We start from the raw sequence: 16,189 nt of genomic DNA on the forward strand, positions 1-16,189 counted from the left end.
AAATATTCAAAAATGGATATGGCACGAAGTGCATAAGACGAGTCGAAATAGTTCACATGCAACCATCCTTCCTCATATTTGACACATGTATTTTGTAAAGGAACGGAACCTTGTGGGAAATTCATCAGAACATATTGGGTTCAAGGTCAAAGAAAGGGATTTCGAAAAATCACTCAAGAAAAATTCTTGTTCTTCCTCATTGCGTTAATAGGACGTCTAGTTAAATCTTTAGTAATACGTTTATGTTCTGATCGTTTTTTTTTTAACCAACCGCCCTGAGGAGAGTGGTTTGATCAGCAATTCGATGGAATCCTGATATCACATGTTGCACATATCAGTAAAAAACCTTTAACATGTCATATGCATTAATTGAAAAGCAACTATAAATTTTGACTGGAATGCTTGCTCATTCACAAACTAACAAGCACATGGACACACGAGGCTTGGTTCTTCATTGTTTCTTTACTTTTAAGTGAATATGAGATTATGCACGCGATTAGGCTTAGGCCTGAACAGGTCATTTCCCTATGAACGTGGGCCACTCGTAGCGAGGAATTAACGGGCTAAAATATAATTTATATCCTAAATATTAATTTAGGATGATATATAATCTTAAATATTAATTTAGGATATAAAATATTAAACTATTTTTGGTCAAAGAGCGAAATCAGACGCTCTAACCCGGTGCTTTCCACCTGATATTTCTAAATGTTGGTATGTATTGGATGTTCCATATTGTCGGTTAGGTTGGAAAATGTTGGAATGAGCTTCTAAATTTGATTTGATTTCTTATCAAGCGAAAGAAGCATTTTTTCCGCTTCTGGAAATTTGGAATGAAGAGTGTGAGCTTAGTGGGCCGTTCATTATGATAAATTCACTCATTCAGTGTGTAGTAATTGGTCTGGGCTTAAGAGCAGATATTTTTCTAGATCACTAAACATATGTAAACGATCGCTTCATTTATGAAGGAGCAAAAAATGAGCGAGTGCGGCTGATCTCAAAGCGAGCAAACACACGTGCATGGTGGGGATTAAAAAAATCCTTCAACACGATATGCATAGTTGCGTACACGTTATTTTATAAAGTACACACATAATTTAAATATTATTATTCTTATTATTAAATAACGAATAAAATTGATGTGTTCTCGCATGGATCCAGCACAAGGAATACGCAAGAATCTCGCTATGGCGCCAGTGCGAGGAAATTAGGGAAAAGTGGAGAAATTGCGAGCAGGAGTTTGCCGGAACTCCGACTTGTAGGTTAGACCTGCCGCTTCTGCAGTGCATGGTAATCAGTTGCCTACATTCAGGAACATGCAATTTTTCTCGTTGAAGTGTAATGTAAGTTAGAAACGTCATAATAGTTCAACTCAGTTTACGTTTTGAATTCATTTCTACTGCCTAAAATATGTTTATTTACACAAGCTCGTCCCAGAATAAATAAATAATTGAATATAATTACAGTATATTTTCAGAATTAATGTCATAAAATTTGTGTGATATTCGTATTACCTTCTGTTCAGGAATATTCTTATAAATTTAATGCAGTAAACAAGTTGGAATTGACACGAGTTGCTAGACCCGAGAGTCTACGTACCGTCGATAAGATTTTACACTTTGAAGTGGCCAAAATTATATTTAGTTGACGTTTACAACTCTACAACCGCATGTTTCGCAACTGAGAATTTTTCATTTTTATAATCATTTTAATTCATTTCCATGCATGTACACTTGTTTTCATTTTCGCAACTATTTTACCTTTTCCCTGAAAGGTGTTACATATGAGGTACCTTTTTAAATGAGGTTGTGATTCAGCTGTCCAAGAAACAGTGTTGTCCAGCTCTCCCGCAACAACGTGCTGCGAGTTGCCCTGCTCTCCCGCAACAACGTGGTGCGAGTTGCCCAGCTCTCCCGCAACAACGTGCTGCGAGTTGACTGCGAGTTGTCCAGCTCTCCAGCAACAACGTGCTGCGAGTTGTCCAGCTCTCCCGCAACAACGTGCTGCGAGTTGTCCAGCTCTCCCGCAACAATTTTTAGTATTCTAACTTTCATATCGTCGCTTCAGTTAATATAGTCAGCGGAGGGGAAATGTAGAGAAACTGTCATGATGTGTCGAGCGAGAGCGAGGATATAGGAGTTATTTCATCAAGTTAATTCTTAATTTAGAATATCTTAATGGATCTGATTGATTAACGTAACTTTGTTATTGATTTGCTTCTTACTTTCGGTTCCATTGAGTATGAAGTTTCACTGATGTTAGATTTTTATAAAAAAGCCTAGGTTCCAAGAATTGTTCCAAGAAACAATCTAATATCAAGAGTAAGGCCAGAACACAAAGAGTGGAGGCTTATAAATTTGCTATGTTTAAAAAGAATAAATGACTCTACTTAGAAACAATTAAAACATTACCGAGAAAAAATGCATTCAGGTACCTCGGTCCTGAGAGAAATTTTTGATCAATCTCCATATTAGTTTTTTTATCTGTGAATTATAGCGGAAAAATACATAAGACGCTGTGTATTACCAACTTTCTTTACAAATCGATACGGCGTGTAAGCTGGCGACCTACACGTCACCGTGACTATGGTGACCATGGCGTGTATATGGGCTGGCGACCTACACGCCAGGCAGACGTATAATGTTAGCCGCTCTTTAAGAAAAATTAAAATCTCGCAGATTTTTATCTTGCGTACACATGCTTAGAAAACTTTCTTTAATTGAACAAATTTTAAATAAGAGACATTACAAAAATTTTATGAAAATCGAGTTAACCGACGCACAGTTTCAGTGGAATAATGTAGTGCTGGCAAAAAAAAGTGACACAGTTGATAATTTGAGTTACCTAATTGAACAAACACTTCCGGATATATGATAATGGGTGTTAACAAACCTCAATTTTTTAACTAAATTGTTTCGTTTTCAATCTTGACGTATTTTTCGCACACAGTATAGCTTCCCTCCAAGAATGAAAAGAAAGGTTTGTATGTCAGGTTCGCACCGTAATCCGTAAATATCTGTTCATCCGACCTGTTTCAGAAGTCAACCATTAGGAGGCACCGACACCATAACTCTATTCAAGTCGCTTTCTCACTTGCGTATGACATATCTGGCCTGTCTATAGCCATGAATAAAGTATTAATCAGTTCACGTTGAAAAGTTGTCTCTATGGGATCAGATTTTATTTAGTGCACGTGGTGAAATGCCCCTGAATCTACATTACCAAGGAAAATAATCGGTATTTCATTTATTTTTCGGCCAGATATACGCTACGTTGCAAGTAATGATTCCCGCGTTCCCGTATATGAGGATTGATCTCATGATTCATGGTTCACATTCACTCGTTGCTAGCATGCACTCGTAGTTCACATTAATTCGTTGTTAACATTCAGCGATTGTTAGCGTTTATTCGTTATCAGCATTCATTCATTGTTCGCATTCATTATTTGTTCACATTAATTCTTTGTTCGCATTCTTTCGTAGTTGGTATTCGCTCGTTGTTAACATTCATTCTTTGTTCACATCCATTCTTTGTCTCCATTCTTTCATTGTTATAACAGTACTTCAACATTCACATGTATTCATTGTTCTCATTCACTGTAAATGAAAAAGTCGACAACCCGCTGACCACTAAACAATGACTCGTTCATCGCACCATAAAAGCGGACGGTCATGCACTCATTTCTGGATAAGTTCAGAAAGGTGAAAATTAGCCTTGGCTTCATCGCTTGGCCTTGTGGTTCGTTTAGAGCAAATAGCAAAGTTGCACCCAGAAAAATGAATTTGACTTTGCCCACATTACGATGCACATTTTACCCTTGTGTGGGTTATTCTGACCTAGAGTTGTCCGTAAGAAAGCGCTCAAGCTAGGGTAGAAGTGTCACTATTATGACAGTATGACCCATTCATTTCTTTGACTGCAATCAAGTCCGAACCCCGAATGACAAGAGAATTAGTTCCACCGTTAAATGAGGTCTCGTCATTTGATATTCATCGAATTTTTATTGATTAGCAGATAGTTTCAAAAGACCACGATAATTGGGAAGGTACGTGAGTGTAATCAAATCCGAACCACTACGTGTCAAGAGAATTTGTTTCACTGTACAATGAGGTGTCCTCATTTGAAATTCATTGATTTGCCATTGATTTGTCGATAATAACGAAAGATTAATTCGTGCCGGTTAGAGTCATAGCCAGTTTATCAAGAGCTGCTGCGGTCACTGCCGAACTCACGTGTTCTTGGTACATGTCTATATAGTCTATAGTATATATCTGTGAGTATATATATCATAGTATAGATCTAGAAGTATATGTCTAGCAGTATGTATCTGGGAGTATCTATATCTCAGTATTTATCTAATAGTATAATTCTCGTAGTATCCATATACAGTACTAGTATAAATCTCATAGCATATATTTCGTGGAATCCATGAGTAGCATTATGAACATTTGTCTCATCAGTCGGAGCAAACAGCCTAAATCACATATTTCCGATCGTATATTCACAATCTTATATCGAATCTTTACGATTAAAATTCTGTTGAGCACTGTCCCCAATCGAAACCTTACCGAGCGCCCACAATATTTTTTAATCACCATCAGTAAAGTTTTGCTACTATTCGTAACAAAACCTAGAGCGAGTTTCACAATGGAAAATACTTCCTTGGAATATATAATTGATTTAAATTTTTTGAAATACTTTCCGGAACCTTGATGCTAATCTTTATTAATCAACACAAAGCTATGAGGTACTTAATACTTATCAGAACACAGTTCTTGAAATTCTGCAAGAGCCATATCGTAAACAATGTAATCACTGTGAATATTCTTCATATCGATCAAAGGTAACTCGAATAGAATTAATAAATTTGAATTCGTTCTAATGGTTTGTCGTGGTAATGTGTAATAGTTTTGAGTAAGTCTATTGAACTACAGTTTAATATGTCTTCCACGGGTGTAAAAACTATCAGCTGGGTTCTGACTTTTCTCTGTAGCAATATCGTCAAAAATGAACAAATTTTTCTTCCTAAGATCTATGTCACTTGGATCAGATACAGAAGCAGTATTCTCAAAGTATTTGACTGCACATTTTTGTTTGCGTCTTTCAGGTAAGTTTTCAAGATATTCGTCAATATTGCCATTACCGTTGGAAAATGAATCAATGATTTAAGATTTATTATATCCCTTATCGAAAGCATTTTTCAACAACTTGTATTCCGGCTGATGAGTTGACTTGCTATATAGGAAAAGGTTGCTGGAATCAATAGTATTCCAATAACAACTTCAGCGGCAATGACGTTTTTCAGCAGTTCGATTTTCCAATTATGAGACACCTCAAACTTGAAGAAGGAAATACAAAATGGTTTTTCTGTTTATTTTTATTTTCGCCTTTGCACTTGTAGAGCATTTTTTAAAGTTGCATTTGTAAAATCATTTTCAATGTTTGTTATAATATAATCACTTGAAATAAAAGCTAATATATTTCGGTTGAGAGATATTGAGTATCATCGCGGATATTATCAATATCAATCTGCTGCTGGTTAATATTTCCAGAATTGAACATCGATATCACTTCTCTTTGGACATCTGTTATTAAGTCTTCTATTTTTATAAGATATTGTATCAAGCTCTTTTCTCCTCACAGGCTGCATCGAATGACAATAGCGTATAAATGAACTACCCTCGATTAACTTTAATTTACTTTCATTATAAATCATTACATATATGCGAATGTTTTTAATGGGTTCATCACACTTGACTAGATGGATTGACTCTTCTAAACCAAAACGTAAATACATTTGTGGAGTGAATTGTAAATTTTTTTATATATTATTCACATGGTACAATTGCTTTCATTTATATTAGCAAAGGTTATAAATGAATTTGATTAATTTATAAACTTAGTTTAATATTTATCTTTTCCCAAAATCACAGTAGAGTTTACAGGCGAACACTCGTTCCCAAATTGATTCTTTCCTCGATTTTTGCAAATTTTTCAGGGGACTCGTCCTGATTTCTCATTACTTTGGCTACTTCAGTCATGTTGACATCTAGCCTTGTTTCAACACCATCAGTATAAGCCTTTAATTCGACCTGAATCCCTGCCATTGATGATATTTTTTCGTCGAGGGATTTCAAATTCTTCATTTGCTTACACAATTTTGACGGTACTTCAGTTATTTCCTGAGTTAATTTTATGATAATATTTTCCAATTCTGTTTTCACTTTAATCGATTCTTGAGCAACATTTTTGTCAATATTTTCTAATTTTGCCATTCCCTGAAATACTTTTCCATCAATAGTTTCTACTATTGATTTTACTGCAGGCAATTCTTTCTCGAGAAAGTTGATATGCGCCATAACACCCTCTAACAACATTTATTTATTTATTGATCATTTCTGAATCCTTTGCATGAACATCTGAGACTTTTGCAATTTCCCCGTCGACATAAGTCGTGCATGCGGCATCCTTATCCTCAATTGGACAGGAGATATTTACAAGTCTCCAATAATTAAGAACAAAAATTTTTTAGCGTCAAAATTTCAGCTCTTAGCTGTGATGTGGGGGTGCTTTTAATTCTTGTACCAAATATATTAACTCCAGTTATTTTATTGAAGAAGATTTCTAAAGTCTATATTACTCTCTCGAACTCGAGAAGCTACAAGATTATTTATAAGATCAGGTAATATTTTGTTCGGCCCTATGTTTTTATCAGTTTTATTTTGTAGCATCAATTCAAGTTGATTAATTTCATTCTGATTTGATTATAATATCTCTAGAAAACTCACGATATAAGTTTTTGATATCCTTCATCTCGTTAATAATATCCTGTACAAAACTTCGCGCCTCCCTTTTCAGTGTGGCCTTAAATTGAAGGCTTTATTACTAGTGTAAACATAATAAATTGGATGCATTGGAAGACAAGGAGGGTTTTATTATTTGAGTGAGACTAGTAGTGAAACGGAGACAGTTGTCCAGAATGGAAACAGGCTGGAGCTACAAATTGGCACAACACCCTGAGCTTCGGTGTAGGGTAATACCAATTCGCAATTATATGAAGAATATTCACAGTGAATACATTGCTCGCGATATGCCTTGTGTAGAGTTTCAAGAACTGTGTTATGATACGTATAAAGTACCTTAAACCTTTGTGTTGATTAACAAAGATGAGCGGCCAGGTTCTGAAAAGTACTTAAAAAATTTAAATCAATTATATATTCCAAGGAAGTATTTTCCATCGTGAAACTCGCTCGAGGTTTTTGTTACGAATATCTTCCAAAACTTTATTGACGGTGATTAAAAAATATTGTGAGCGCTCGGTAAAGTTTCGATTGGGGAAAATGGTCAACCAAATTTTAATCGTCAAGATTCGACGTAAGATTGTGGGTAAATGTTCGAAACTGAGATTCAAGCTGTTTGTGCAGATTGTGATGATATACTCGTTCTCTATATTACTTATACATTCCCAGAATTAAGCCGATACTTGTCTACATTCCCTAGAATAAAGCCGATACTTATATAAATTCCCTAGAAAAAAGCCGATACTTGTCTACATTCCCCAGAATAAAGCCGATACTTGTCTACATTCCCTAGAATAAAGCCGATACTTAAAAATTTTTGCGAATACTCCTAATATTAAAACACACCAAAGAAAAGGATTCATGGGTAAAACAACTAGCTCGATTTAAAAAAGCATCATAGTCATTCGCAATTATATGAAGAATATTCACAGTGAATACATTGCTCGCGATTTGCCTTTTGTAGACTTTCAAGAACTGTGTTATGATACGGATAAAATACCTTAAACCTTTGTATTGATTAAGAAAGATGAGCGGCCAGGTTCTGAAAAGTACTTAAAAAATTTGAATCAATTATATATTCCAAGGAAGTATTTTCCATCGTGAAACTCGCTCGATGTTTTTGTTACGAATATTTTCCAAAACTTTATTGACGGTGATTAAAAAATATTGTGAGCGCTCGGTAAAGTTTCGATTGGGGAAAATGGTCAACCAAATTTTAATCGTCAAGATTCGACATAAGATTGTGGGTAAATGTTCGAAACTGAGATTTAAGCTGTTTGTGCAGATTGTGATGATATACTCGTTCTCTATATTACTTATACATTCCCTAGAATAAAGCCGATACTTGTCTACATTCCCTAGAATATGAGGGGATGTGGGGATTGAGGAATATGAGGGGATGTGGCTAACTTCCTCAGATTTCATTTTGAATTTTCCCCTTACTTTTCTTCTAGGATATTCATGTGCATTTCATTCATATATATCGGAAAACTAATGCAAGTTATATGTTACTGTACATTTTAATTTGTTATTCTGGTCAAACTTTGTGGAAAGGAGACCTTTAAACACGAAAATAATTTCTGAATTTTTTTCCCGGCAAATAATGATCTAATAAATTAATTAAATTGATTAAATAAATTTCAAAATTCACGTGAATTCTTAAAAAATTTAAATACAGTGCATTTTTTCAACGGTTGTTAGCCTTACATTCAAGCAGTGAATTGAGATGTCTTGCAATAATGTATGGTCATTGCAATAGAGTATAGATGAAGTGATAAATGAGGTCATTGCAATAGAGGTGATGGACGAGGTCATTGCAATAGAGGTGATGGATGAGGTCATTGCAATAAAGGTGATGGATGAGGTCATTACGTACGAGGTGATGAATGAGATCGTTACAATAGAGGTGATGGATGAGGTCATTGCAATAAAGGTGATGGATGAGGTCATTACAATAGAAGTGATGGATGAGGTCATTACATAAAAGGTTATGGTTCAGAATCATTAGAATTTAGTAATAGTTTAATCTCATTAAAATAAAGACATTCGTTAGACACTTAAATTCGTTAAAATAAGAAAACCAATAATTTTACTTTTCAGCGTCACGACGACTCTGGTGCTACGCTATGACCACTCCAGCATGGCTGCTGGCGGCGCTCTGCCTGACACTCGCCCCAGCGCCGGCACGCGGCGCCCACGCGGCCCTGATGTCGCGGTCTATAGGTGAGTTCTCTGCTAAATTATCAATTCACTTATTACCATTTTGTGGGTCATCCTGACCCACTTTGGCCAGGAAAAAGGGGCGTGTCAGTGTAACACCCACTCTTGTTAAAAATGTGTGTTATATTTGGGTAATATGATCCGCTTTCATTTTTTGGAGTTTGGTGTAGCATTAATCAGGCAATATAAACGGGCTCTTGGATTATTCATTTCCGATTACCATTAGTATATTTAGGTTGAAATTATTAAAGATTATAATATTGCTTTATTGATTAAATCAAAGCAATTGTAAATTACTGACGATGACGAAATAATTTCGTCTCTTTATTTCATCTGCTAATTTTATAATCGAAATCGCCTGATATGTAATGTAAAGGAAAGAAATAACTCGATATGCCCATCGAACTTTAATTTTAAATGTTATGCGTCATCGGCAGTAAGGAATTTAAATTAAGTTCAAAGTTTCACGACGAAAACGACACAAACTTCGCTTATATTTTCCACTATAATATTACTTACGAATAATTTCTACTTAAGAATATTGGATACGGGCACGGATTGCAGAGTTTATATTCATCAAGAATTTAAAGGCAATGAAAGCGTCAATATATCCATCGTATCATGACTGCTTGCTTCGCTCGCTTGCCCGACGGCCGCTTGCTTCACGAATATTTGAGTTACACGTTAACATTATCTTACATTCATTATGTTGCCTTCATTATTCTATGCTCATTATATGTTGCCCTCATCATGTTACCATCGTGATGTTGCCATCATTATGTTGCCATCATTATGCTACCCTAATTATGTTGCCATCATATTGCCATCATATTGCCCACATCATGTTACCCTCGTCACAGTACCCTCATCATGTTACCCTCATCATGTTACCCTCATCATGTTACCCTCATTCATGCCCTCATCACGTTACCCTTATCATGTTGTCCTCATTTATGCCCTCATCATTATAATATCACGACCACCGCAGGAGGAATTGGTCAGCGTTTTTCAGGAGCGCCTCTCCTGAACACGACGACCCGTGACCCGCTGAGCTGCCTGCGTCTCTGCGGTGACGTCACGCTCTGCGTCGGCTTTAGCTACGCAGGTTTATATATAAAGAAATTCCTTTCTTCACTCTCGGGCTTGAAAAACATTTGAACTTAAGTAGAGTGTGAGATCTTGAATTTTTCAAGATTGGCTGCAACTTGTTCTTACCCATACTGGATGCAGCAACAGAGGTGACAAGAGTTGTTAATTTATGTAGACTCTACTTGGCTTGGTTGCAGATGGTGCGTGCCAACTGATGTGCTTCGCTTAATTGCCGGTGGTGCGTGCCAGGTGATGAGCTTGGCTTAGTTGCAGGTGGTGCGTACCAGCTGATGAGTTTGGCTTGGTCAGGTAGTGCGTGCTGATTGATGAGCTTGGTTTGGTTACAGGCGGTGCGTGCCAGCTGATGGGCAACATCGCAACCATCGTGGCGGCGTCTGGTTGGGTCTCCTACGCTGTCACTCAACCATTTAACTCAACTCTTCTGGTAAGCAAATACCCAAACGCAGTTTAGATGCGGACCCAACTCCGCAATAGGTGCCGCCTAGGACTCGGGGAGCGCGTGAATCAGCCACTCTAAGTCAGCTGCTTCGACACAGGGTTTTGAGGGCAGCCTCTGGGCGGCTCGCGAGCGATCGGTGTGACTCGACTCGGCCAATTATTCTCATAATCTTAGGACACGCTTGTCATACTCCCAGTATGCACTTGTCATTCTCTCAGAAGGCACTTTTCATTCTCTCGGTATACACTTGTCACACTCTCGGGACACACTTGTCATACTCTCGGGACACACTTGTCATACTCTCAGGCGACTATAAAGCTTAAAAGGTGATTCTGAATAACCAGAAACTGATTTCGATCGGGTGGCCAAGTTTACCCGGGATAACTTCAAGTCCAGTGTAGAGACTCTTGTGCAGAAGTCTGGGTGGTACCCGAATTTTTCCAGTATTATGGTAGCAGCAATACTGTTATAAAATGTAAATAAGACGCTGGTGGTAATTAACAGGTTTCGTTAAATCAAAAACAGTCAAGAGTTCGTAACTCCATAAGCTAATCACAGTACTTTGGACGCTGCGCGCATTTAGATCAGTTAGTGTACTTTTTAATGTACGGCATTTAAAGTATAAGTTGACGTCACTGGTCTTCACATTTCCACAGTGCTGGGCAGCGCTACTTTGAAATGTAGCGGCCGCTACCGCTACCGCTACCGCTACATGCTCTAAATGTAGCGGGCGCTACCGCTACCGCTACAATTGCTTAAACGTAGCGCCGCTACAGCTACTGAAAATGTAGCGGCCGCTACATGTAGCGCGCTACTGCCATCTCTGCTAACAACTAACATGTTGACACTAGTAACAGGCTGAGGTTGACAATATTACACCGAAATCTTTCGTACAGTTTTATTCTGTAAAAGTAAAATCTAAAGGCTTTATCTATAAATGTAGCGGTAGCGCTGTAGCGGCAAAACCTCGTATCGCTACTTAAATATGTAGCGGGCACTACCGCTACCGCTACAATTGCTGAAATGTAGCGCCGCTACCGCTACCCCTACTGAAAATGAAGCGGCCGCTAGTAGCGGCCGCTACATGTAGCGCGCTATACTGCCAACCTCTGCATTTACATATGAACTACAAATGTAACTGTGATGTTACTGTATAATCGGCTTGTCATAATTATTCACCAGTGTTTTCCGGCAAAGCATTATGCGTCGTTCGTACTGATCTTTATCTCTGCGTGGTGTCAAAACTCGCTGACATGAAGTGCCAAGTATTTTTTGTGTTTTATACGTATATTATATATAAAATGCTTATACTATATTACATGAACATTTAACATGTACTAAAAATACCCATATGCAACAGGATCCTTGTGCCAGTAGCCCGTGCCCCGCCAACAAGGTTTGTTTGCGGTACTCTCTTCCCGCCATGTTGCCGTACCAGCCCCAGGCCGCGCTCAACTACTCGATGTCAGGCTACGTCTGCTCCAACGCCACGGCATTCATCAACCAGCGCAACCAAGGCAAAAGTTAGTTAAGCAATTCGCTCGGATTTACGGAAAGCTTGCTTGGTTGGAAATAACTCGATAAAAATATCAAAGCAAAAATATTTCAGTGTTAACATAAATGTATTTCAGTTATAAATAAATATATATTTTTCAAAAATATTTCAGAGCAAAAATATTTCATCCATCACCTCCCTTCAGCAGACTCTGTGTTGGTTTTTATTTTAGATTAAACGTACAGTACGTATATAGCGCCATTCAAATTAAATAACACCCACTGACCCATGAACAAAACTTTGCTGCACATGAGGAGCAGCTTAAATTTTACTATCTCCTCTGTAAAATTCGCAGTTTTGATATTACCTTTTTCAGAGCTGCTTCAATAATGAAATGGAGGGAGCGTCTGGGTAAAATTTTTTTTTTTTTCATTTACTGAAGGACTTTTGAGAAACTTCGTACACATTTGTGAGGGAACGAAAGAAGAAAATTTTGCGCATGTGAATTTTTCGGAAAAATTAAAAACGTGAAATGAAATGAAAAAAACTCAAAAAGAAGGGCTCTTTGTAAATCTCCACCTTTAATTTACGTGCTACAACATCGAGACATATCATTCGATCCGTAAAGAGAATATTTATCAACTCTAGAAGCTCTTTCATCGATTTTTCATTTTATTTTTTATATGACTTTTCCCCCATTATATATACTCTTCCCCCTAATTTTTTTAATATATAATCCAGACCATGTACAAATCGGGAAAAACTTCTACTGTCACTAGATATGGACCTTACGAATCGAATGATATGTTACTCAATGCTGTAGCTTGAAAATCATTGGAAGAGATAGGTTTCTGAGATGGCGTATTTTGGAAATTTTAATCGTTTAGGGCAGCCAAATAAATATAATTTATTTTTAAAAACGAAGAAAATGTTATAAAAATTGCTTGATGCTGTTGCCAAGGCTTTTCCATTGCCAATTATTCTTATTGAGAATACCACCACGCGTATTTAGGATACCACCATTCTAGTCCAGTTTTACGCGAATAGTAAGCTATAAATGTTATTTTTCTAACATATTTATATAAAATGATCGGTTTATAAAAGTCAAACGGCATACTAAAAAAAATGGCATGCAAATCTATGTTATTTGCTTTATTGAACCGTCCAAAGATATCACAATTAATGCGAATAATGATATATAAATTCAATTTTTCAGAAATCTATGTACATTTTAATAAAAAAATTTCATTTCATATAATTTAGAACTGCCTAACGCAAATACTGTAGTACAAATATGCATTCGGTTTGCTGCGCTAGACGCGCCTTTTTCGCAGCTACGAATAAAATGAGCACAAAAAACCGGGTGAGCCAAATTTTTCGATTTTTTGACCCAGAGATTTTCTTGTCCTTCAGCTTTTAACGATTAACTTTCATAAATTACTATATCATTCATCCCAACATGAAAGAAAACCTGGCGAACATACTATGGCAAACTTTTTGCTTATGTCTCTGCAATTTTTTGAGTCGACGACTATATACATTTTCGAGCTGAGTTAAGGCAGAAGTTCACACAAGCTGCTTATATTGTCTTGTACCAGGCTGCAAGTTTGTCATCTACTACAACTTGGACTTGCAATGGTACGACCTGGCCTCTGAGTACATTCCCATCTCAGAGGCCTTCAGCCGCTGCTCCGACAACAACTGCTTGGCGATCGTGGCTATCTTCTCTGGTGAGCTTCTGCACATAAACGCTATCTTCTCTGGTGAGCTTCTGCACATAAACGCTGTCTTCTCTGGCGAGCTTCTGCACATAAACGCTGTCTTCTCTGGCGAGCTTCTGCACATAAACGCTGTTTTCTCTGGTGTACTTCTGCACATAAACGCTGTCTTCTCTGGTGAGCTTCTGCACATAAACGCTGTCTTCTCTGGTGAGCTTCTGCACATAAACGCTGTCTTCTATGGTGAGCTTCTGCACAAAAACGCTGTCTTCTCTGGTGAGCCTCTGCACATAAACGCTGTCTTCTCTGGTGAGCTTCTGCACATAAACGCTGTCTTCCCTGGTGAGATTCTGCACATCAACGCTTTTATTACGATTGTTCATCTACTCGCCTATTTATTGATGATAACTGATTTCATGTCTCCTCTGAATTTAAAATTCATGGCAAAGTTTTGTACTGATCTCCAAATCAGCAATTTACAAATAATAAAAACAATTTAATTCACAAATCATCTTGTAAAAAAAGATTGGAACCACTAGAAAAATTATTGTATCCAACTTCTAGAAAAATTCTAGCTAATCGTTTACAATCCATGGGTCATCATTGCTTCTGCTTCATCAATAGGAAAATAACAGACTATTTAAATCAAGTAGAAATGTTTCAGTCGAGATCTGCTACAAATTCTGCACTGTATATTATTATAAGGGGGAAATTTTGATTTTTGGAAAGTCCCTGAATGAAATCATTCGGAGTTCCATTCTAACTGCACTATGCAGATAATCCCGATGATTTTCCTGTTTTGATGAGCTTAATATGACAGTTGACTTCTGTTGAAAATTTGTTGTCTTGTATTTCACGATTATTTCAACAAATTTCTGGCAATAAAATTACCACTCTAATTTGTACTAAACCAGAAGCAATAATGATTGGAAGGATGGAAGTCCGTCCTTTTAAAATCATGTATTTTGTTTTACTGTGCTGCAGTCTAAGTGCTCTGGAGGCGGTTGTTTGCACTGTGCAGCAGTCTATTAAGTGCTCTAGATGCAGTCGTTTACACTGTGCTGCAGTTTAATTAGGTGCTCGGGATGCATTTGTTTGAACAGTGCAGAAGTCTAAGAACTCTGGTGGCGTCTGTTTGCACTGTGATGCGATATAAGTGCTCTGGAGGTGTTTGCTTGCACTGTACGGTCTGTCTAGGTGTCTTGAAGGCAGTCGTTTGCTCTGTTCGTCATTCTGAGCGTCCGGGAGGCAGTTGTTTGCACTGAACGTCAGTTTAGGTGTCATGGAGTCGGTTGTTTGCACTGTGCGTCAGTCTATGTATACTGGAGGCAGTTTTTGCACTGGGCAGCAGTCCAAGTGCTCAGTTTGTTTGAACTGTGCGTCTTTCAAGGTGTCCTGGAGGCAGTTATTTGCTCTGTACGTCAGTCCATATGTGCCCTGTTGGCTCTTGTTTGCACTGTAGGTCAGTCTAAGTGCTCTGGAAATGATTGTTTGCACTGTACGTCTGCTTTGGTGACCTGGAGGTGTTTGTTAACATAGCACGTCAATCTAAGCGTCCTGGGGGCACTTACAGTATTTGCACTGTACGTCATTCTAGGTATCATGGAGTAGGTTGTTTGCACTGTACGCCAGTCTATGTGTCGTGGAGTCATTTGTTTGCACTGTGCGTCAGTCTAGGTGTCATGGAGTTGGTTGTTTGCACTGTACGTTAGTCTAGATGTCATGGATCCCGTTGTTTACGTTAGTCTAGATGTACGTTACTGTACGTTAGTCTAGATGTCATGGATCCCGTTTGACGTGACATGGATCCCGTGGTCCTAGATGTCACGTCAGTCTAGGTGTCATGGATCCCGTTGTTTGCACTGTACGTCAGTCTAGGCGTTGTGTTCCAGCTAGCGGACCACCCAGGGTAATCTACAAGACAACGGCTCCACTGCTAGGAACTGCGGCCAACCCCAACTCCGGACCTTATGTCAGCTGGTTCCCCGAGACAGGACGACGTTGCACGAAAGATGTTGCTTCAATTTTCATTCTAACCTCCTTTCACCCCGATATCAATGTCGTAATGTGTAGTTGATTCAACGTCGATTCAACCATAAAATTCAACGTTGCAGCAACGTCGTAGTAGCAAAATTGATTCAACGTTGAATTGTAACGTCAGTACGACGTTCCATGAAAGATGTTGCTTCAATTTTCATTCTAAACGTCCTTTCACCCCGATATCAATGTCGTAATGCGTAGTTGATTCAACGTTGATTCAACCACCGAATGCCTACTGGGGAGCGTCTCCCGTCGAAACTACCGACTTGCTATATAATCACGTTAAATCAGAACGCGAAAAAGAGCAGCATTTAAAAACGTTCTTGCACCTGCTGAATAACGCAGCAAACTTATGTTACCTATAAAG

The 16,189-nt window shown here is 38.0% G+C and overlaps 1 long non-coding RNA gene across 1 annotated transcript; it reads left to right on the top strand.

Moving 5' to 3' along the window:
• Nucleotides 1-12,029: 12,029 nt before the first annotated feature.
• Nucleotides 12,030-15,755, top strand: LOC125178354. Its single transcript, XR_007156871.1, has 3 exons — nucleotides 12,030-12,092; nucleotides 13,663-13,794; nucleotides 15,675-15,755. It is a non-coding gene; the product is annotated as an uncharacterized LOC125178354 (long non-coding RNA).
• Nucleotides 15,756-16,189: the final 434 nt, after the last annotated feature.

This window comes from Hyalella azteca, unplaced genomic scaffold, assembly GCF_000764305.2.
Source record: "Hyalella azteca isolate HAZT.00-mixed unplaced genomic scaffold, Hazt_2.0.2 contig9081, whole genome shotgun sequence".
Classification (NCBI taxonomy): Eukaryota; Metazoa; Arthropoda; class Malacostraca; order Amphipoda; family Hyalellidae; genus Hyalella; species Hyalella azteca.